The sequence below is a fragment of the Canis lupus genome, chromosome 21 (assembly GCF_003254725.2).
Source record: "Canis lupus dingo isolate Sandy chromosome 21, ASM325472v2, whole genome shotgun sequence".
Classification (NCBI taxonomy): domain Eukaryota; kingdom Metazoa; phylum Chordata; class Mammalia; order Carnivora; family Canidae; genus Canis; species Canis lupus.
In genome coordinates, this window is record NC_064263.1 from 15778945 (window position 1) to 15791010 (window position 12066).

Consider the following 12066-nt stretch of genomic DNA (forward strand, 5'->3'; position numbering starts at 1 on the left):
AAAATATTTCTATTGTGAACATTTTCGAACATATACAAAAAATAGAACTGTACAAAGAATGCTTGTGTGCTCACCACTCAGATTCAATAATAGTCAAGAGTTTGGGGTGTCTTGGTGGCTCATTCAGCTAAGTGTCTGCCTTTGGCTCAGGTCATGATGCCAGGGTCCTGGGATCAAGTCCTGCTTCAGGGTCCCTGATCAGTGGGGTGTCTGCTTCTCCCTCTCCGTCTGCTCCTCCTCTCCCCCGTTTGTGCTCTTTCTCTCACTCTCTCAAATAAATAAATAAAACTTTAAAAAAAATAATAGCCAAGAGTTTGCTGATTTACTTTATATGTCACTTAAAATATTTTTTTGCTTATGCATTTCAAAACAAATTCAGCACTATCTCTTCACTCCTTCAATATGCAAAAACTAGGGCAGCCCCGGTGGCTCAGTGGTTTGGCGCCGCCTGCAGCCCAGGGTGTGATCCTGGAGACCGGGATCGAGTCCCACGTTGGGCTCCCTGCATGGAGCCTGCTTCTCCCTCTGCCTGTGTCTCTGCCTCTCTCTCTCCTCTCTGTGTATTATCATGAATAAATAAATAAAATCTTAAAAAAAAACTATAAAGAATAAAGAGCATTTTCTTATATTGTCATGATACTACAGAATGAAACCCAACAGAATGAAAAATAATTCTTTTTATGACCTAATATGTAGTCTATAATGGTTTGAAAATGTCTTTTTCCTAATCAGGATACAAACAAGCACCATGCATTACATTTGGTTGTTATGCCTCTTAAGTATAAAAAAAGACATTTAAACAAGAAAAAAATAGGAAAGACATACTTTTAAGGACACAGACACCCCACAGTCTGTTATACAAGTTTAGATTCATAAAGTGCTCCCACCCTTGGCCTTATTTTTCTCTGTTGCAGTATGGCCCTGCTCTCTGCAGCCACTGCCAGGAATTCCTGAACCAGATTGTTGCAGATTCAAAGCGTAGCAGAATCAGGTCTGAGTGCTCTCTCTCCTGAGCATCTCCTGCTTCCCCACAACCCTGATAAGTACCCAGTCTGTCATCGTTGTTGCCTGAGCCATGGTTTCTAGTTGAGCCTTAAACCCAGAATCACACTAATATATACTGAGCAGCTTTCATTTCGGAAGCATGGTGGGGGAGACCAAACAAAGACTTTTCATTTTGATCTTACCAACCTACCTTATAGAATTCACTATAAATATGAATCCATAGTTGTAGCAGAAATTGGTTGTGTAAGTGGTTGTGTAGGGTGACGAAGCCAAGTCTGAGATAGCCTGTATACTTGCCAGGAGCAAAAGAGGAACTAGCAATCACCTGTAGAGGAAATTATAGAATCACTGTAGCAAAAAATGCCCTGGATGAGGCCAGCACTCTAAGATTTGGATTCAAGTCCCAGCTCTGCTGTGTGACCTTGGCCAATTTGCCTAGCCTCTCTGAGTCACTATGGGAAGTATTCTTCCCATCGTGCTTCTATTTTTCTAGAATAGTGGGTTATCTTCCAAGGTAATATGTCTACATATTTTTCAAAACACTATTAAAGGATAATCTGATAGGAATGTTGTGGAAGCAAGAAAGATATTTGTACCACTTAAGTCACACCCAAGGGGACTGCCAACCTGCCTACCTCTAGAGCCAGACTGCTTTATCTCCTTTCTCTGCCCTAGGCTATAATTAAGCAAAAATATCCCCCTTTTCTTTGGGCAAGATCTAACTGATCATTATTGCAGAAGAACGCAGGAAGCTTGAACATTATTATTTTAGCTTCTAGTTCCATGATTTTAATACAAAAGAAGGAACAAGACAAACCCAGCAAAGATTTAATATTTGTATTTGCCAAGGAAGGCTTTCTTATCTGGTTGAATGTAGTCTCAAGCACTATGTCTTAAATTAGAAGGCATAGTGCCTTGATCCTTCTTCTGATGCATCATTAGCTACGAATCACACCAATTAAACAACAGCCTGTGCTTCCCAAGCTCTGAGCCTTTCACCCAAACTACCAGCAAAATCTTTAGATCATCACCACTGGTAGCTAGGCCCTAATGATATCAGCAGTTTCCATTGCCCCTCAGAGTTTCACGTTTACTCTCTCATGCATGATGCCCTATGTGGCTTATTTCCATAGCCAAGGTAGAAATAAAATTCCACAAAACAAATCAGATTGTTTGAGGCAAATTTCAGATACTGAGGAAATATTCTTCTAGGCACATTGGAATTTTTAAAAAGACTATAATATATGAATTGTTTTTATTTTTTTCTTTAAGATTTATTTATTTGAGAGAGAGAAAAAGCGGGGGCGGGTGGGGGGGAGCATAGGAAGATCATGTGCAGGGCTTGATCTCACAACCCTGAGATCAGGACCTGAATTGAAACCAAGAGTCAGATGCCCAACCGCTAAGCCACCCAGGTGCCCCTGTATGAATTGTTTTTATTATCACTTTATCTTTGAACTGTACCATTCAGTTTATCAAACTTTTTTTGTATTTGTTTCTTCATTTGATCCTCACAACAAACTTCTGGTATAAGGGAGGTATTAGTATCATCTCCATTTCATAAACAAGGAATATAAGGCTTCAAGAGATTTTAGTGTTTCTTCCTTTTCATTTATTGAGCATTCTAGTCTGTTCCTGGCACCAAAGTATACCATTTACAAATGCCATTACATTTAATCTTCAAACAATCTGATGAGGTAGGTGATTTTTTTTATCATACAAATGAGAAAACCAAATCTTCTCTAGGTTGAATAACTTGCACAAAATCCATGTTGTGAGTCAGCAGTGAACTTAAGATGCAAAGTTGGATCATATTTATTTCAGAGTTTTTTTAAAATCACATTACATCAGGCTACTCCTAATTGCTTGAAGACATAGGCTTTGCCAAGCTCAAGAAGTTTCTTTGCTGACTCTGTTTTACAATAATCCTGATAATTAAAAATATATATATCTACCTATGTGAATCTATAAAACAAAGCTTGCATGAAGCCAAATTGAGATTTGACGTATCTAATTTTCAGGGTTGTATGCATATTGTGTAATATAGGTGGTTAGGGATTCAGACTAGGTTTGCCCATAAAACTTACTTCATTTTACACATTAAAGAATTCCTAAGCATTTGGCTGGAACCTTTTTAAAGGGTCTCCAGCCAAGCTGCATAGAAAATTGTTCAAGCCAAAAACAAATGATCCCGATTCTATTGAGAAAGACAAGAGACAGAGAGAGACAACATATCTGCATTCAACGTGTTATTAAAAAATGTTTTAAAGGTTTGATCTACTTCAAAGTAGATTAGGCAAGCTAAAGGATCAATTTTCTTTCCCTGAAGTCTTTATTTAACTCACCCAACTCAGCTAATGTTTATATTAGCATTTACATACTGATAACTGTGTGTCATACTCTATTTTTTTTTCAGATTTTATTTATTTATTCACGAGAGACAGAGAGAGAGAGAGGCAGAGACACAGGCAGAGGGAGAAGCAGGTGCCACACAGGGAGCCCGACATGGGACTCTACCCCGGGTCTCCAGGATCAGGCCCTTGGCTGAAGGTGGCGCTAAACCACTAGCCACCCGGGCTGCCCGTGAATTTAATTTTTAATCTATGTATCTCTTTCTTTCACTCTCCATCTCTCTGTGTGTCTCACACACACACACACACACACACACACACACACACACACACACGTAGCATGGTAGCTTGGGTCAGAAGTAAGCCAAACAACATCTGTAAATCTTTAGCAGTGGAAAAGTCCACGTCACCACTTTAACGCAGAGGTGGCAACCTGCAGATTGGCAACCTGAGAGATGAGCTAAGTCAGGGGTTGAAGTAAACAGTAAATTCCAGCAGCCAGAGGTCAGCTCTCTTGAAAGCAGGTGGGCATTCTGATGCATGTATGGGGGGGAAGCCAGTCTTCTAAAGTAGTCCATAAAAACACCACCCTTTCCAGCATGACAGCTTGTAAAGCAGCCAGAATAAGTGAAAGCTCTAAGGTATCTCTAAAGCCTAATATAATATGGCAGGACCTTTTCTGTGTTTGTCTGGCTCTGAAATCCCAGGGCAAGTAAGAAAAGAAGAGGTGGTGAAATGGGAATAGTTGAGTTTTTTCTAAGCTCCAAGTAAATACAGTTATTTTTGTATCATCATACAAAAGAATTTTGACAAAGTATTTCTTCTTAGACTTGAGATATAACCTGTGATCTATGTTTGACCCATAGATAGATAAATGATGATAGATAGATAGATGATAGACAGATGATAGATAGATAAAGTATATAGATATATGTATGTAGTATGTAGATACGTAGAAGATAAGGAGAGAGTGCTGTAACATTTTTTAAAGATTTATTTCTGAAAGAAAGAGAGAGGGAGGACATGAGTGGGAGAGGGAGAGGGAGAAAGAATCTCAAGCAGACTCCTTACTGAGCATGGAGCCTGATATCGGGCTTGATCTCACAACCCTGAGATCATGACCTGAGCTGAAACCAAGAGTCGGACACTCAACCAACTGCACCACCCAGACACCCTGAGTGTAGTGACATATTTGGGGTGTTCTTGCTTTAACACTTTATCAGATTACACTAATTAGGAGGCTCACATCTGTCCCCCTACACAAATGCATTTCAGCCTGTAAGATCAAAATGAGTCTTGTATCCACCCTCTCCAAAAAAGGTGCTATTATTGTTATTAACTGATGGTGCTTTTAAATATCAATACTGCTTAAAATGATGAAAATGAAGTACACCGTATTAGATATTCAGGACAAGGTTGTATGGGGCAGAGATGATTTTCCCACCTAACAAATGAGGAAACCGTTATCTCTGAGAGGTTAAGGGATTTTCCCAACATCACCCAGAGCCAAGACACAAATCCAGCAACTCATTCCAGGGCACTACTTTGAGACCCTTCTTGCTCTTCTCCCTCCACCAGTACAACAGAGTCTTTCACAAAGATTTACCTTGCCTCAATGTCTCCATTATAACATGGATCTGAATATATTGGCTTCTTCCCATGACAGAGATATCCTATCACCTTCTAGAAAGTACTTGATACCACTCAGAAGAAGCAGATATTTAAATGGCAGATGTTCTTTTTTATATTCACAACAGGAAACCAGAAAATTGAAGGCAGCAAAGCACTAGCCTGTGAGTCCCTTGAGGCAAAGGTCTTTCCAGTGAATTTGGTGTCCCTAGCAATTAGCATTGTGCCTGCATGGCATAAACCCCGAAGATATGTTTGCTGAATAGATGAAAAAAGGATGTTTCCCCCAAAGAAATGGAAGCTTTTATAATTGCCCACAGTATCTCATCCCTGGAGCAGTGATCAGATGTTATGCTAAATAAAGATAGATATAAACTATTCCTCCTGCATCCTTTGCATGTACCCCTCCTGGACCCTGGCGACAAAGAGGGTCATGTGCAGGTAAACAAGATTGCAACACCAGTAGACTGTACACCATTGATATTTGCTGCAGCCCTATTGGAAGGTGCCCCAAAGCTTAGCCTCCCTTAGCTTCTGAAGCACTAAGAACTTCAAATTCAGATTTGTCTATTAAAAGCATCACTTCTCAGGCATGTAGCAGGTGGCCTCTTCAAACTACTTTCCCTGTAGCGAGGAAATGGTAGCTCAGCAGGAAAGCAGTCTGTGTCGCTTGGATGTGCTGAACCCCTCTAACAGCTCAGTGATTTCACCAGTTGTTGTTAAAGTTGTGCAGTGTCCATAATGAACAAGCAGGAATAGGATGCTACTGTCCTTATTAGTGCCACTAAGGACTGCATATGCATTTATTCTGAAGGAAGCCACCAGGGTAATAGCAAGCAACAACTATTTTACATTTGTGAAGTGCTTCCTGTCAAATCTCATTTTGATTCTCAAAACTACTTTATGAGAGGAATCTCACAATTTTGCAGATGAACAAACTAAGGTTCAGAAACTTCCCACGGCCCCATTGGTAGCAAATGATAGGCTTAAGATATAGAGCTGGCCTCCTAAACTCAAGTTCCTAATCGCCTTTCCTCTGCTCACTGCTTCCTCTGATCTCATGATTTGGGAGTCAGCAGCATGGTTGTAACTGCAGAGGGGTGCCCTCCCCACCAGTTCACTTGGAGAAGAGCATGCCCGTAGCTTCATGCTGTTGTCTAACACACTGAGCTCATTGTTTCCTTCTCTAAGACAGGAGGCTGGTCATCTGAGCCTTGAAAATGTGAGCAGTTGGGCAGCTTTAATCAAGTCGGATTAATTTTCCTGCATCAAACAACGCCAGCCCCCTCACAGAAGCAATGCCTCCTTTCCTGTGTGAATGATAGGGTGGATTTGCATTCTGGGTCTCCTCGTTCACTCTTGACAAATTGCAGAAGTGTATAGCAGAGTGTATAGCAGAGCTCCTTCTCATGTGCAGTGTATGGTGTTCACACCCTTGCCTTTCTCCCTCCAAGTGTCCATCAGTAGCTCAAACTCTTGAGAAACTGATAATAGGCAGAATGAGTCTATACCGGGAGGGGGGTGCTCTAGGAGTGGAGACAGGTTTTCATTTTACCTAATACAGAAAGGGGTTATGACTTTTACAAGTAATGAATAAAAATAGGTGTTAAATTACATGTGAAAATTACCCGGAGGAATTACCAGTCATTACCAAGATCCAACCCTTGAAGTCCATAGGCTCTCTTGTAATCTTCCCAACACATCTTGACATAGAAACAGTTATTATTCCTGTTCTACTTATGAGAAAATTGAGCCCAGAAAGGTTAATAACTTTCACAGTAATACACAACTAGTAAGTGGCAGAGCCAGGATTCTGACCCCATCTGTATAAACCACGTTTTGTACCCTGTCTACTGTTATCACCCATCATGTCCAACCAAGTGAAAGCAAGTAATGCAATCCCAGTATGAATCTGTTTCAACAAAAACAACTGTATTTACATGCCCAAGAAGGGGAAATTTTTCATACATAGAAGAAAGAACCAGCTGGAAATAACATTTCTTGAAACTCCTCTAAAACATTTGCCTAGAAGTTGGTTTTCAGCAGTTTGCTTCTTGTTACACAAGAAAACCCCAAGAAACATAAAACATAAAATAAATACAAACTTGTAATTTTGAAAGCATTTACCAGGCATCTATTTCATGCTAAGTAAGACAGAATAAGGTGCTGCCTCTTTAATGCAACTCCGCACTTCAGCATTCTTATGCTTAATTTCCTTGACATTGTCACATTCTGGAAGCAAACTCCTTCAGGTTCTGTCTTATTCAACACTATCTGCCAAGCACCTGACACAGTCCTGAGTCTAGAGCACGAGGAACGACAGGCCCGAGGTTTGGGGACCAGAGATAGGCGAGGCATCCTCACCCTCTAAGGGGTTTGCACGGCAATAAAGAAGCTCAGCGTACACATGATCAACACAGCAGATGAGAAGAAGGAGAGCAAGATGTCAAGAGAGAGGAGAGAGTTGAGGACACCTTAGATTCTAAAGGAGAAGTAAGATGTTATATCAGATATCATGATATAATGGAAATAAATTGACCTCACAAAGATCCAAGGTCAATTTAGTGATTTTGGTGAAGTTAATTAGCTTCTCTGCCTTTGTTTCCATACCATCCATTTGTATGTCATCCATTGTATATCATTCCATTTAGTATACCATCTTGAAAATGGTATACCTACCTCAGAGCTTTGTTAGGAGAAATAATATTTCAATTATACCACACAGACACTAGCCCATTACTGGTGCTCAGAGAACAGGAATTCTCCTTTAGATGATGTAAAGATTGGAGCGCTTTCAGATCTCACATAAATGTTCCCCCTGAGTGTTAGGATTTGACTGAAAAATCTATGAAAAAGGAAAGCAGAAATGGGGCTGAAAGCTTTAGGGAGACGAGCAGGGATTAAGCTTAAACGGACATGGTGGTGGTAGTTTTTGTCATGCTGCAAACTGTGATTTTCAGCACCATTATAAGACATAAAGAAGTTCTATCTCACAATTTACAGACCTGTTTTCTTGTTTATTCTTGAGCATTTCTCACCATAAACTCATTCATCTCTGAGAAGCTGGAGACATTCCTCCTCTTCTCCCTCTGTCCCTGTGTGACTCTCACAAATACCATTTATATTTGTAAATTCAGATTTTATTGCTTCTGCTCTGATGAAATTACTTATACTTAAATTTTCTTTTCAAAAAAAAAAAATAGTGAAGAGGGGTCCCTGGCTGGCTCAATCAGTGGAGCATGCAACTCTTGATAGTGGGTTCATGAGTTCAAGCCCCACAATGGCATGGAGGCTACTTCATGTAATAATGAATAATAATCAAGTAATAATAAAATAAAAAATAACGGGGTGCCTGCGTGGCTCAGTCGGTTAGATTTCTGACTCTTGGTTTTGGCTTGGATCATGATCTCATGGGTCGTGGAATCAAGTCTACATAGGGCTCTGCTTGAGATGCTCTCTGCCTCTCTCCCCCAACTTCCTTTGTCTCTCTCCCTCTCTTTCTTACTAAACATCGATAAATAAATTTTTAAAAAAGAGTGAAGAGTTGGGCAAGCACTTTTAAACAGAAATAAAAACATAGGATTTGTGGTTAACACGACTGTCAAAGTGGAGGAATTGAGGGCAGGATATATTCTAATGAAGACAAATTCAATATAACACAACACTTCCCTGTCCACAGTGGGGAGTGTAAACAGTGTAGAATATGGTGTAAAACAAACATTTCAAAAGCAAGGCAGAAAACATCTGGGAAATCTAATGAGCCATACAATAAAGAGAACACAGCTTACTATTAAAGCAAGTAGCCTGTTGTGACATATAAAATGTGACAACCAGAAGAGCCTTACAAAGTGCTTATCAGATACAGGTTAAGTATCGGAGAAGTGTTTCCAATGTATGACATGCCTGAAGTGGGGAGAACACAGAGATCACCTGGAGAACAAGAAAAGTATCAATGGGATTTGGGAGTGGCAGCAATTAGATAGGAATAAAACTCTGAAATTGGATAGACTATTTAGCCTTGAAAAAAGAAGTCAGTCCCACAGGAGAAGAATGTTGTCTTTTTTTTTTTTTTTAAGATTTTATTTATTTATTCATGAGAGACACACACAGAGAGAGAGAGAGAGAGAGAGAGGCAGAGACACAGGGAGAGGGAGAAGCAGGCTCCATGCAGGAAGCCTGACATGGGACTCGATCCCCGGTCTCCAGGATCACGCCCCGCACTGAAGGCAGATGCTCAACCGCTGAGCAGGCGTCCTGAATGTTGTCTTTCTTCGTTTAAAAAAAATCCTTAACATCAAGAACAGACAATTTCAGTACCTGTAGGCATTTTATAACTAAACTTATTTAATGGTTCTGCTTACTTCCTCATTCATGATTCATTCAGAAAACATTTATTGAACCCCTATTATTAAATGCCTCCTGCATACCAGACACTATTTTAGGAACAGGGAAGCCCAACGAGAGTGAGTTGTGGCTTCTGCTCTCAGAGAGCTCAGTCTAAATGAGGAAGATGAGCAACGGCACAAAACACTGCAATTTGCTGTGATAAGCACAAAAAAGTATGAAAGTGGTCAAATGGCATCGGGGACTGGCACTGAATTAAGATGCTTTAGTAGGAGATAGGAGGTGGGACTTGAGGTTTTTATCACGGTAGTGCAGTCACCAAAGTTGTAAGAGAGGGTATCCTGGGAGCAGATGGGGGATTTAGTAATTCTCAGGGAAATGCCTGGTATTTAGGAAGTAGCAATGTGGAAGCACGCTCAGAAGACCCTAAGAGATCCTGCTTTGTTTCCAGGCCAGAGTATCTGATTCTCTAGGAGTGGGGGCTGCATGACGTCTGTGCAAAGCTTTGACTCGTACCTGCACCATAGCATTATATCAACCTTCCATAAATGTGCTCACATAGCCTGGTATCCTGTTAATAACAGCAAAAAGCTGGATGGGTCTATCTTCTGCTGTACTTCTCTGCAACTGTTAAATAAAGTCTTAACCATGTGATGCCATTAAGGGTATTAAGAAATATAGCTATGTATTTGGGAGAAGGCAGGAAAAGATCCAAGTTACATAGTTAAAAAGAGAAAAAGCAATTAGCATAATATATATTTACGATCTCATATGTATGTGGGTATGTGTGTGTATATATATATGAAATGAGTTGGGGGCACTTGGGTGGCTCAGTTGGTTAAGTATTTGCCTTTGGCTCAGGTCAAGATCCTAGGGTCCTAGAATCAAGTCCTGCATCGGGCTCCCAGCTCAACAAGGAGTCTGTCTCTCTCTCTCCCTCTGCTTCTTCCCCAGCTCATGCTCTTTCACTCTCGCTCTCTGTCTCTCAAATAAATAAATAATCTTTAAAAAAAATGAGTTAATAACTGCCTGTGCACATCATGTATCTTTAGAGAAAGCTATGCAAAGGACAGCAATGAGGAGGAAGGAAAAGGTAGGGAAGGCAGAAGAGCTAAGAGGACCTCTCAATTTTTCTTCTGTGCTTTTCCATATGGTCCAAATTTTGACAACATCCATGAACTTTATTTTGTGATTTAAGGAAGAAATAGTGCCCACATAGCACTAAGCATAGTGTCTGCCATGTGATGCCAATGAATATTAATTGACTCTTAGGATGACTTGCCCAAAATGATTTAAATCTGTATACAGTGTCATATGTGTCATATATCGATTGTTATAAATGAATGTTTTTTCTCTCTGTAAAAAGGGGTTGAAATAAATATCATAAATTATAATCAATAGATTTTAGGTTAAATATGTGTTCTGCTTATTTAGTCATTTAGGACTTAATTACTTAAAGCTAAGCTTTGAAGAGGAAGCCTTCCAAATCTAGATTACATAAGACTTTGCTTAAGCACCAGAAATTTCCAGTCAGCTTCTATGGTTTTATCTTTAGAGTACTAAACTTTAAAAATATTTAACATTCATAGGTCATTATCCAGTTGTCCATTTATCACTGAAAACCAAGGTCAAATCTTCTTCTTTTTTTTAAGATTTATTTATTTATTCATTTAGAGAGAGCTAGAGAGAGGCAGAGACACAGGCAGAGGGAGAAGCAGGCCCCATGCAGGAAGCCCGATGTGGGACTCGATCCCGGGTCTCCAGGATCACACCCCAGGCTGCAGGCGGCACTAAACCGCTGCACCACCGGGGCTGCCCCACATCTTCTCTTTTATGATATACTACCCCATAATAACCAACAGATAGTAAATTGAGCTTAAATTTAATTTGTGGAACTTTTTGTTGTAAAGAATTTGAAACACTGCAAGTAGATCATCTTTTATTATGTTCATTTAGTCATCCTTGTTTTTTATGAAAAGTTATGAATAAGTTGAATTGAAAATCAAATTGTTTTTTGAAATGTATTAAGGAAATGCTTTATGATGAGTTCCTCTGTATAAAAGAACAATTTATCATTTGAATTAGCATTTTAAAAAATTCTTTATGATGAATTTCTTTGTAATCAAAAGAACTATTTATAATTCGAACTAGCATTTTTACATTTACCTTGTAAGTAAATTGGCCTTCTCACCTACTCGATTTTACTAAAGTAAAACACTATGTGCCACGGAGATGAAAGAACAAATTGTGATCAGGAATATAAAAACTTCAGAAGCTTTTACTTTTTACATGCTGATTGTGTTAATAAGTATCTTAAAACCTATTTATGCTGTCTTCTATTTGTGTTGTCTTCATTTTTTTATTGGAAAAAATACTTTTCCTATGAAGAAATAGTATGATATATATCTATATTTTCTTGATATTTTAGGCCCATATGTTTGAATGTTTCTAAAATATATTTACCCTCATTTCCAATGCCATTCTCCTAGAAGCTGATTTAAATATATTATGCATCTTAGAAGTGATGAGGTTTAGTGTATGGATTTTATATTAAAGTTATAAGGCAAAATTAAGGTATAATCCCAAATGATCAGCTTCTAACAATCCTGTAGCAGAAAAAAAAATTTAGTCAAATTAAAAGGAAGGTTGGTTTTTTTAGTTTTGGGGTTTTTTTACACAATTCATCACCAAACACTTGGTTCTCAGTCTATCAGGCTGAAAGTTAACTGTAGACTCA

At 39.2% G+C, this 12066-nt stretch overlaps 1 protein-coding gene across 33 annotated transcripts in view; it reads left to right on the forward strand.

Annotated features, from left to right (window-relative positions):
- DLG2 (discs large MAGUK scaffold protein 2) overlaps positions 1–12066 on the forward strand; it is a 1976108-nt gene that overhangs the window by 1812613 nt on the left and 151429 nt on the right. The gene's annotated exons all lie outside the window — the stretch shown is intronic.